Consider the following 12,358-nt stretch of genomic DNA (forward strand, 5'->3'; position numbering starts at 1 on the left):
TGGGGCATGTATCATTGGCCACTGTCAGTAGACAGAATACTGGGCTGGATGGACCTTTGATCTGACCCCGTATGGCCATTCTTATGTTTTATCTCCAGTGTTAGTTTATGAAACTAAATGGTCAAATTCATCAATGTCAATTTTCAGAGTAGCAGCCGTGTTCGTCTATATTTGCAAAAAGAAAAGGGGTACTTGTGACACCTTAGAGACTAACCAATTTATTTGAGCATAAGCTTTCATGAGCTACAGCTCACTTCATCGGATGCATAAAGTGGAAAATGTCAGTGTCAATGGAGCTATGCCCATTTACTCCACGACCAAAGATTTGATATTTTCCAAAAATGTACCAAAGAAGCCATTTTGGCTTCCTTGCTGCTGTCTGAATCTATCTTTTCTTTCTTCCTTGTCTTAAATGCTGATATGACTAAACCTAGTATAATAGCCAAAATGATTATTTTTGTAATATGTTCAGGTACCAGGACACTACCCTCTACCTAAGCTTAGTTTCACTGTTTTTACTCTTCTGCTCTTCTCACTAACTCAGTCCAGATTCATCACTCTTATCATGGGGAAGCAAAAATGGCTTCAACGGGTTTGTTACATGCCTACTTTAGCGAGGGAATCCTTGCTGGAGAGATGTGTAATGTTGGTATTTTTCAGAGTATTAGCTGTGTTTGTCTGCATCCGCAAAAAGAACAGGAGTACTTGTGGCACCTTAGAGACAAACTAATTTATTTGAGCATAAGCTTTCATGAGCTACATCTCATTTGATCGGATGCATGCAGTGGAAAATACAGTAGGAAGATTTTATATATACAGAGAACATGAAACAATGGGTGTTACCATACACAATGTAAGGAAAGTGATCAGGTAAGGTGAGTTATTATCAGCAAGAGAAAAAAAAAACCTTTTGTTGTGATAATCAAGATAGGCCATTTCCAGCATTTGACAAGAATGTGTGAAGAACAGTTGGGGGGGAGGGATAAACATGGGAAAATAGTTTTACTTTGTGTAATGACACATCCACTCCCAGTCTTTATTCAAGCCTAAGTTAATGATGTCCAGTTTGCAAATTAATTCCAATTCAGCAGTCTCTCATTTGGAGTCTGTTTTTGAAATTTTTTTATTGTAATATTGAGACTTTTAGGTTTGTAATCGAGTGATGAGAGAGATTGAAGTATTCTCTGACTGGTTTTTGAATGTTATAATTCTTGACATCTGATTTGTGTCCATTTATTCTTTTACATAGAGACTGTCCAGTTTGGCCAATGTACATGGCAGAGGGGTATTGCTGGTACATGATGGCATATATCAATTGGTAGATGTGCAGGTGAATAGGTTGGAATATGAACAAGAGGCTGCTAGGCAGCTCTCCAACACCACATTCTACAAGTGATTACCCTCTGATCCCACTGAGGGTTACCAAAAGAATCTATACCATCTGCTCAAGGAACTCTCTGAAAAAGAGCAAATCTGCACAGACACACCCCTCGAACCCCAAGCAGCGGTATTCTATCTGTTACCCAAGATCCATAAACCTGGAAATCCTTGATGCCTCATCATCTCAGGCATTGGCACCATTTTTATTTTTCGTTACTAGTCAGTTGACATCACTGGATTACATGGCAATAATTGAAGGCAAAATTTGCTCCTTATTATTACCTCTTGCTTCTTGCCCTTCCCTGCTTTTCCCTGTATTTCCTCTTCTCATTTTCTCTTCTATCTGGGGCTTTTCTCTTATTTCTCTTTTTAAAATAATGATCTATTTCTTCCTTTGCATGCCAGAGCAGTGCCCTCCTTCTCTTTTTTCTGTCCTCCCCTCACCCACTGTTCTTTACTCTCTCACCGTCCCTATTCTGTTATCACTCCTCAGCTTTTCATCCATTCTGTTTCTTGTCTTTTTGCTCCCTTCTCATCACAATTAAGTTATGGAATGTTCCGAAGTTTTAAGGTCAAAAGCCATTACAAATTGGGAAACACTGAGTTCCAGCTAAGTGGTTACAAATATAAAGGTGAATTGAGAAGTTTTTATTAGAAAGAGAGAAATATTAGACTCTCTCTAACACTTATTTATAGATTTAGTATACTTTTCATAAATAAGAGAGAACAAATGGAAAAAAAACGTATTTGCATAGGAGGTTTAGGTCTAAGACTTCATATCACTTACCCAGTGATCAGAGAAGAGAAAGAGACCAGAAACCAAAATAAATTGGATGCAAGTAGGATTTTGCAAGTAAGTCTTCAGTTCAACAGGTCAGAAATGGAGGTGTCCAAAAATAAGAATAATGATCAAATTCAGATTCCAGTTGGTTTAAAACAAAATAAAGGCAATATCCCTTTCTTTGCAACATTATCTCTTAATGTGGGACACAATAGTTAAGATATAAATGTAATCAGCCAGAGAGGAAAGATAATAAAATGCTTAATTAGGCCACCAGGAAATAAATAAAACAATTTCAAATTAATTATTAATTTGTAGAAACATTTCATTTAAAAGCTTTGTCTTTAGACACAGTTCCAGAAAAAAAAAAAAAGTTAAAAATAGTAGATTACTGCATTTCAATTTAAAAAGCAATAACTGTTTTAAACTGTTCTTATTTAATCTGGGCAGGTAATGAGAGAGAGAGGGTAAGCGTTTTATGTAGCTGCTACCATACTATGCCACATAATGTAATTTAATAAGTGACATTTATCATTAAACATTCAACAAGGTTTCTAGAATAACCTGAAAAAATAATTTCATTTCTGTTTTGTTGTTCAAGTTTAAGCTGAGTCCCAGTTATTTCTTAAAACGAAAATATTAACTTCATCTGTCAAAGAACAGCAACAACATATAAATTGGCATTAACAGCTGTCTTCCTGCTTTTGATGTAATGACAACTGCCATTAAAATTTCAATTAAAATATAAAATACTTTATTTAAAAACAACTTCTGTCCTATGCAACTTAAAAACTGGCTTAGATGGTAGTAAGAAAATGTTAAAAATAAAATGCATTTCTTTGATGGCAATCTGTTTTAGCATTCTAAGCTCTGTGCAGATATAACATCCAAGCAGTACATCTTGATTTAAAATAAAACATGTCTATTTAAATTAAAAGAAACCAGGATAGATTTTCTTTTACAAGTTTAGGGCCAAATTTTCTGCCTCCTCTCTTTCCTCTCCTCAGAGCACATGTCTCCATTGTATAGTAAGTGAGCTTCTAAAATCTCCCCTGTCTTGGTTATTTTAATCTCAATTTTTTATCATCCAAAGAGCCAGAGAGTAGGTGCTCTGATACTATGATGATAAATAAGCTTGGTAGAAATGCCTAGCTAGAAAGAGCCATGTGTTGTCCATATTTACAGTAGCAGATCTCCAAAAGCATAGAGGCTCTATCCCCAGCTGTGCTGCTCCTCAAACATCCCCACCCTTCCAGCATAGGGGCAGTGAGAAGGTAGGTCAATTCCAGAGGTGAAAGTAAGCTGGTACGGTGTACTGGCAAGAACCAGTACACAGACCATACTGGCAGGGGGGCAGCTTCCACAGGCCAGCAATTTAAAAAGGGCCCTGAACTCCCGGCAGTGGCTGGAGGCCCTGACCCTTTAAATTGCCACCAGAGCCCCATGGTAGCAGTATCTGCAGCAGCGGCTGGGTGCTCTGGTGGTGATTTAAAGGGCCATGGCTCTGGCTGCCACCGCAGCTACCGCTACCATGGGGCTCAGGTGATGATTTAAAGGGTCCGGGACTCCCAGCTGCTGCTACCGCAGCTGGAGCCCTGTGCCCTTTAAATTGGCACTGGAGCCTGCGGATAGCAGTGGCGATTTAAAGGGCCCGGGGATTAAAAGGCCCGCCCCTTCTGCCCAAGGCCCCGCCCCCTTGCTCAGGACCCCAGCTCTGTGTACCTGTAAGTCCCTTCAGTTACTTTCACCCCTGGTCAGTGGAGAGGTCCACTACACTAATCCTCCACTGGCATAGGATCCCTTAAGGGCCTTATGTTAGTGGTGCTTCTTACAGCTGTTTGGCAACAGCTTTCAGTGCCTTGAGGCTGGAGCCAGTTCTGAGAACGGCAAAGTCATTACCAGCACTCTAGAGTTCCCCCATTTACCCCAGAATTTACTCTGTCCCAGCAGAGAATTTGACCTGGTGAGTTGCATTTTGAAAGTTGTCTGGGAATCAGTGATGGGTATAAGGGCACTACTTCTTCCTCAGCTGCCTTTTGTGCAGGTTAGGTATGCTCTGAAGGTATGTCTACACTGTAATAAAAGCCACATGACATGGCTGTAGCTAGTGCTGGTCAGGTGACCAGACAGCAAGTGTGAAAAATTGGACTAGGGTGGGGAGTAATAGGCATCTATATAAGACAAAGCCCCAAATACTGGGACTGTCCCTATAAAATCGGGACATCTGGTCATCCTAGCTGACTCGAGCTTACAGGGCTCAGGGTGCTGAGTTAAAAATTACAGTGTAGATACCCTGAGAATGCAGATCAGGAAAAATACACAGAGGAATGCCTACTTTAAAATCCCACCAGTGCTTCAGTGCCAAGCAGCCTAGAACAGTCAGATTTAGACAGCTTTGAGCATGTTCACCAAAAGAAATTTAGGTGCCTACAGAGTGAGGTGGCAACTGAGCAGGGTTTTTTGCGGATCTAAATTTTGGACTTAGGCACCTAAAACTCTTTGTGGATCTAGCCCAGGTTGTCCTGCTCAAGTGCTCAGTCTCACTTCCCCATATGTTTGGCTTTCATACGCAAATGCTTAGCATGTGGAGTTTTGGTGGGCAGAAAGGTTGGCTGTCTTCTGTTTTAGAAGGGGAGACCTGCTGTTTAAGCAGCAGTTTCCAGACAACCTCTGGCAGGATCGGCAACCTCTGGCACCGGGCTGGGCTGGTTTGTTTACCTGCCACTTTCCGCAGCACAATTGGCCTGGAACGGCGAACTGCGGCCAGTGCGATTGGCCAAACCTGTAGACGTGGCAGGTAAACAAACTGGTCCAGCCTGGCAGGGGGCTTACCCTGGCAAGCTGCACGCCAGAGGTTGCTGATCCCTGCAGTAGTTGAAAGGTGGTGAGGATATGGAAGAAAGTTAGGGTTGGTGTGGGAAGCTTAACTTGAAATTCCTTAGTTTAACCTACTTAATGTTTTTGTTTCTATACTATAAAATTCCAATAACCTTTTTTTAATGTTAACTATATTCTCAACTCTAACAAACACTCACTGAAGTATTTCGTCTGGGAATTATTATATTGGTAAAAATACAGTAGGTAATAAATGTTCTCCTAAAGTTTTATTGACCTGGCATCTGCAGCAACTCTCTCTGGTAGAGAGTGAATTGAAGGATCCTCCAAAGTGGAATTCTTCTGTAATACACAGTTAATCAAATGATTGATGGGCATGTAGCCACTTAGCTTTCCTCCTTCTCCCTGCAACAGTGAGAATTTATTACTAGAGCAATATTCTTGATCCCATATTAATACTGGAAAACTCACTGCTCATGCATCTATTTTAAGTAGTTCTATACACCCAAATAAAGTATAATAATGTAAACATAATTGGACTCTGACTTATGTGAAAGCAGTACTCTCCAATTTGGAATTGTTGCCATATTGTTGTTGGATTCTTTTGCTTTGTGATAGCAGGAGATGACAAAAGAGGGCAAAGAATGAATGCAAAAAGGGAAAGCCAGCCCCTCAGTGAACAAGACAGAGATAGGCAGCTCTTGTATACAACTTCATCAGAACTCATCAGTTGGTGCTAATAGTGTCACAGTATTTCTTCTGTCATCCTATGCAAGGCAACTGACTGCTGCCTCTTCGGTGAATGCATGTGTATTGCATTTTGAATTTATTTGTTGCTGAATATATTCTTCAGTTATTATTAAGGCTCTTCTGGCTTTGATCAATAAAGGGGGAATCCCTCTGCTGGTATTTTTAAAACCAGTTTTCAGATACTTTAACTTGGATGCCAGGAAGTAGCGGCAAATTTTAAATGTTTTCTTTTTCCTGACCAGTGCACAGCCATTACTCCAGCAACCAAATACAAGTTGAATGCATTTGTCTGGGTAATAAAATAAATCAGAGGCTTTGGGAATGACACAACCTGTCCCTCAGCAATGGGAAGCTTCTGTTATTTTGGGGCCAAGCACTTGTTTTTTTAAAAAAATTCTGCTATTATTAACATTTTTCTGTTTCCTTTAACCTAAAAGCTTCTTTCCCCTTGCTGTTCAAATATATATTTCAAGCACCAGCTTATCAGCTGGTGACTTTGAACCTGCAGTAACTATGGACATTAAATTGCACTGGTAGAAAACCAGCTGTGATAACAGAAAAGGAGCCGTGGGTTTATAGACTCTCAGGAAAGATTGGGACACAGCTTTCCCATGACAAAGGTGTTCAGAGAACATGACAATGCAAAAACAAAACTCTTTGGTAACCATCAGTCTGGTTTTGATTTACCTTTGTGTTGTGAAAGAACCAGGCATGCCACCTGTACAAGGTCATGTGGAAGCAGCTGGATGCAAGCCAGGCTGGCTTCTGAAGGATTAATGTACCAGGCACATACATTGAAGCTGGCTTTAACAATACCACTTCATTTTCTGCAGTGAGTTTGTCTCTTCTTTCCTTTCAGTTTGAGACGATTATATACAGAAGTCAACACCCTGCTTTTTTTAAAATAGAGAAATAAAGAGCACACTGACCACTCAGAGATGGATTGTGAGTTGGTCTATATGCCTGTACAAAGACTTAAAAGAGTACAGATATGCAGGAATTAGTAAGGGCACACAGTCACTTACTTCCTACCTGGAGCACATGGGTGGGGAGTAGACTGTAGCTCAGCTCCAAATCCCTATTGTCCAACTATCACAGCTGAACTATCGCAAGAGGGCGAGGAGCAGGAAGTTTACTGCTGAGATAGGTAAATTACTACAGCCAGCCACTCAAACATACCAAGGGAGAGAAAAGGGAGGCACTATAGCTCAGAGCGGGGTCTCTGAATCACAGGGCCGCCTGGCCTGGCCCAAATTACTCACCATCCCTTCCCAACGTCAGCATTTAACCCCCACCTTGTACCGTTAATCAGATGATAAACTTCCTAACTTTTGGTATGTGTTTCTTCCGTCTGCAGTCATGGCTTCTGCACCAATTACAGCATTAATGTAAAGACATCTCTTGATGAGATCACACTAGGGTATGAGGAAAATTCAAGCTGTCAAAACCATACACAATTAAAATTTGTAAAATTAATGGGCTGCAAAATAGTAAAGGGTTTGCAGTAGGCAATCCAGATGATCAGGTCAACAGGAGACACTATTAAAGTGATCATGATAAATGGTGACAGGTAGTCATTTCCATACTGAAAAATATGTAATTTTTGTGAAACTAAGTGCAATAATGGGACATCTTTGTAGCTGAAATATTGATATGTTTCTGTATCAGTTTATCACCAACAATAGTGTGAAAATCCATCACTTGTGTGCAGTGAAGGGCCAGTAGGAGTTATTGTTAATTGAAATGATCAGGTAGAATGCCTGATAGACCCTAATGTACCCGCTAACAGCTGGGATGTTTTCAGACACTGATTGGGAAGTCCTCAAAGGATCTGTGATCCATCCCTTGTTTAACAGAAAACAATATTCCTAAATTAGTTTTTGACTGTCCCTTTGTATTAGGAATTGAAGCTGATCTGTTTTTTTCCAGAACTAGTTTCTCTATACAGGAGTATGCTGCTTTTTATTTATTTATTCATTCCATTAATCCATGTATAGATTTTCATTTATTATCATACCTATAAAGACGAATAAGCCATGTTTTAACTCTTTTCTCACCACCATGTAATAAGACAAAAATCAATCGTGTTGTGAAAGAGAATAACCTGACTGCAAAGACATTCATTAGTAAAACAGTGTTGATAAAAACATGTTGTTGAATTCTACAAAAGAAAAACAGCTTAAGAGGGAAAACCATAATGCCCAAGGAGAGGCCAACTATCAATGCAGTGCCATATGCATCTACTTGCATTTTACTTGTTACACAATGGAAAGTGGTTGACTATAGGACAGAAGGAGAAGAAACAGGTGACTTTTTTACATGAAGAGATGACCTTTGGTGGCTGCCACAGAGTACACCAGTTTTTGTGACATTTTGACCTCAAATGCTAATCTCATTTTTATGTTACTTTTTAAGCTTCTAGCAGACCTTTCAACAAGTATAGAGAAAAAAAAATCTGCACAAATTCCATCACAAAGTTTCAATGAATTTATTCATTCCCTGTCCCCATGCCCTCTAGAAAATAAGTTTGTGGGCAAGAATGTTTGTAGATATAGCAAATTTTAAGTGAATATTATAGAAAACATACTTTGAAACAGTAAATGAAATTTTTTTGCACTAGAAACCTGCTTCTAAGAGTTATACTCATCCAATTAGGAAACAAGATCAATACTATCTGATCTAATGTGTCCAACCAAAGCGAACCAGCACAGCTGAGTCAAAAATCTAATACTATGCATTTGCAATGAACTGCTCTTATGTGATACATCAAGACTATTTGCTGGGATGCAGTGAGGTCTATTGGGTAGAGCCCTTGGCTGGGACTTGGGAGACCCTGGCTCTATGGCTGATCTCCTACCATTGGCCTGGTGGCTGAGCTGCGGCAAGTCATTTCCACTCCTGTGCTTCAATTTTTTCCCATCTGTACAATGGAGATAATATTGACCTCTATTGTAAAGTGCTTTGGAATCTGCTGATGGAAAGTGCTATACAAAAGCTAGGTATTGTTATTATTGAGTAAATAATAGAAAATACAAGATACATTTGAAAGGAAAAACCTTAAGCAATTTATGGCCAATTGTCAAACAGAAATATAAGCAGATTTTGTCAAATAATTTACTTCCTGTGAATTATACCCTTTAAAATAGAAACTAAGCAGTAAGCTGAAAGCTTGTTACCATGATATTCCTTTTTAATCAGGAGATCCCCCTTCATGGTTGGCCTCTGGGACCCATAAAGCCCAAGGCTACTGATTCCCGGACTTCTTGAGAGTGGGATGAGAGGCCCCCCAAAAAAACATTTTGCTAGCTGCAGCTGAAGGGAATGAAGTAATGAGACTGCCAGTTCTTGTATGCCTCTGGAAGATGAAAACAGTTTTTTTGAAAGTCTAAAATCCCATTTCTCTCTCTTTATCTAGGGTCTAGACAGTAACTATGGAGATTATGTTTATAAAAAAAGTCTTGTTTAGAGCTTTTATCCAGTGAAAATACAATGCAGAAGGGTTTAGATAGTGCTTTCCACATGAGCAATGGAATTTATCTTATTTATACAGCAACGCTCCGAACCTGAATACATTCATGCTTAACTTCATGCATGTGAATAGTCCAATTGAACTCAGTGGGACAACTCCTGTCCACAAAGGGCAGCACATGCATACCTGTCTGCATGATGGTCTAAGTCTGTATAACTGAGGAATCTCAGCACTGTAACACCCCCTAGTTGTCTGCCACAGAAATGCTGTCCCTGCCTCAGTTTCCCTTCATTGATCCAGGGATGAACCTTTATATCCATCAATCTTTTCTGTAACTCCAGTCCTCTGATTGGGTTACTTGTGTATCTCCCCTTTCAGGATGAAAGGAGTCTGGCCTCACCTTAAGTTCTACACTCCTTTAGGCCCTTTGCTCAATAGTCCCAAGGATTTGGACTTTCATCTCTGGGGTCATTTCCTAGTGCTGTCCCCTTTACAGGTGTCTCCCCTTATTTCTTCAAACAAGGAAGAAATAAAGTAAGGTAAAGTAGGAACACAAAGGAAAAATTCAATAGTCCTGTTATTACCACCTCGTCAATGTTCTCAGCAGTCGCAACCCCCATCCATGCAGTCCCATCCTCTATTCTAGATCCCAGCCCAGTGACCCTAGTTGGGGCAGTCTTGTTTGTGTAAATCTTCTACTGCTTCCCTGGGCTGCTTCCTACTTTGGAACCTTGCCTTAGTTACTTCCTGCCTCATAATGTCTCTGATCCCTTCTAGGAAGGAACTGGTCTCTCTGGGCAGTATCTGCCAGTCTAACCCTATGGAACCCCATCATTGTGACTTTCTATCTCTCAGATAACCACCTGGTTCTGGTTTGGAGGCAGCCTTTTATCCCTGCTGTTAGTCTGCCCATAGGATGCAGCTGTGGAAGATGATTGCTCCCTTTTTTAATGGTATTCCCCCCATCACGGGCTGATATTACAAGGCAAAATGCAATTTACTCTTAATTCTATCTTCATAGAAGAAAGCTACTTGTGAGGTTTTCCCAAAGGTATTGTGTATCTCCAGCTTGGTAAATATGAGCACTGAGCCATCTTATAGTCCCTGAAGTTTCAAAATTCTCTAACGTTTCAGTGTTCTTTGATTTGCTGATGGTTCAGATCATGTGAAGTTGTTTGCCCCCTCCCCAGAGATTAATAATTTGTATTTTTTTAGCATTTTTCATTCCAAAGTACTTTAGAAACAGAGATACCCAGGATGAATGCAGTGTAGTTGTTGCTGTATCAGTCCCAGGATATTAGAGAAACAAGGTGGGTGAGGTAATATATTTTACTGGACCAATTTCTGTTCGAGAGCTCTGTGTGCTTGAAAGCTTGTCTCTCTCACCAACAGAAGTTGGTCCCATAAAAGATATTCTCTCACCCACCTTGCAGTTAATACCCCAGTTCAGGGGCAAGAAACGGTGCCCTGAACCCCACCCCTCACCCCAAGAAGAGACCCCATCATAGTAGTGCGGGAAATTTGCCACAATATCTAACTTCTGAATAGCCTTGAAATCTTCTACAATGCAGGCAATTGTATTGGTTTTATCAAGATTCCCCAGGGTGAAACCACTGGATACACATATTTTAATTATTGTATTTGTTTTATATCACTACAGATTCTCCATCTTCATCAAGTCCAACTGAAGAAGTAAGAGTTGGGGGTAGGGAACACGTAGGGCGTACTTAACACAGCTCCAAGTATTGCATATCCATATACATAGCTCTTTTGGCTGTCTAATAGAGATCCTTTGAGAGCTCTCTTCTTTTGTCCTTGCTTTTCCTCATGCTGTACTATGATACAACACTATATCAGTACCTGATGGTCAGACCCATTGCAGTGGCCCCCCTAATTGGCAATAGTCCCCTTCCACTTTTGATCTGCTTTAATTCCTGATGTACATGGTATATCAGCCATCACATCACAGTGAACTCTTCACTAAAAGAATTAGTGTACCTGGATATGAATACATTTTACAAAACAAAATATCTAAACAGGCAAAAATAAAGTCACTGATAAATGCACCCTGCTAGAGGTATAGAATCAGAAAGATATACAATAGTCTGGTCCTTTTTCTAGCATAATTCTTCAAGACTCATTGCTGTAAATGAAATAATGTTAGCTGCAAATTTGACAAATTAGCTTGTGTCTATGATTCATTTATTTTTTATGACTAGAGACCTGCTTTGGCAGAATAGTCCCATCAGGGGCTACACACTAAAGCAACAAATTTACCTTAAAATTAGGAGTTATGTCCCAATTAGCTTATGCCAGCTGCCCAGAGCTACTGCAGTCTTGTAAGAGGAAGTGCCTTTAGGTATGTATGATAGCCAACATTTGATATACTTTCAATATATGCATATTTGCTTTTGCCTGTATTATCTTCTGAAAATTTAATTCATTTGTAAAACATAATTATTTGCTTTGGCAAAATTCGAAGCTGCTACTAATAAGTAAATGGTGCTACTATGCCAGTGTTTATGTCTAATGGTTTGAGAAGGGATGGGAACTGAACATTTTTGGATACCATTGCTGAGTCTGTCACTGAATAACCGTTTGTCCTTGTTCTAGGTTCTTACCCTCTCTGTACCTCAGCTTCCCTAGCTGTGGGACAGAGGTAAATATTTTACAGTTATTTGCATTAATTATATCACACATTGGAAACCTGTGAGAGAATTGATGGGTCCATGGGATTATCAGGCAGCCAGGGGACACTAAAGCCCAAATCTACAAAGGTACTTGAGATGCCTACAGGGTTTGTGGCAGTTGAGTAAGCAGTCCTGGGATAAGAGGGAAGGTTCTCTCATGGATCAGTAACTGGGTAAAATATAGGGAACAAAGGGTAGGAATAAATGTTTAGTTTTCACAAGAGAGGTAAATAGTGGTGTTCCCCAGGGGTTTGCACTGCGACTATTGCTGTTCAACATATTCATAAGTGATCTGGAAAGGAGGTAAACAGTGAGGTGGCAAAATATGCAGATAATAAAACATTTCTAAAGATTGTTAAATCCAAAGCAGACTGCGAAGAGTTACAAAGGGCTCTGACAAACTGGGTGACTGGGCAAGAAAATGGCAGATGAAATTCAATGTTGGTAAATGCT

This window comes from Caretta caretta, chromosome 1 (assembly GCF_965140235.1).
Source record: "Caretta caretta isolate rCarCar2 chromosome 1, rCarCar1.hap1, whole genome shotgun sequence".
Classification (NCBI taxonomy): Eukaryota; Metazoa; Chordata; order Testudines; family Cheloniidae; genus Caretta; species Caretta caretta.